Raw genomic sequence first — 312 nt, 5'->3', positions numbered from 1 at the left:
GAAAAAAGGATGGAAAGGAGAAAAAAGGGGGGGAGGTGGTGAAATTAAGTTATATGGGGGAAAAAGGGAGGATATGATATTTAGCAGAAAAAAAAGATAAAAGAGGAGATGGGTAGTAAATTAATGCGAATATGGTAATGAGGAGAAAGGGAAAGCTAGGCAGACTGAAAACAGAGTGTTAGTGGAGATGAATGACAGAGAGAAACAGACAGTTACAGAGCTTGAAAAAGATAGAGACATCTCTACTCTTCTCCCCTTCCTATCCCTTCTCTCCCTCCCCGATCCCTCCCAAAACTCCTGTCGAATTTTCGC

Source organism: Penaeus monodon, chromosome 20, assembly GCF_015228065.2.
Source record: "Penaeus monodon isolate SGIC_2016 chromosome 20, NSTDA_Pmon_1, whole genome shotgun sequence".
NCBI lineage: Eukaryota > Metazoa > Arthropoda > Malacostraca > Decapoda > Penaeidae > Penaeus > Penaeus monodon.
Note: the sequence above shows the minus strand (reverse complement) of the source record.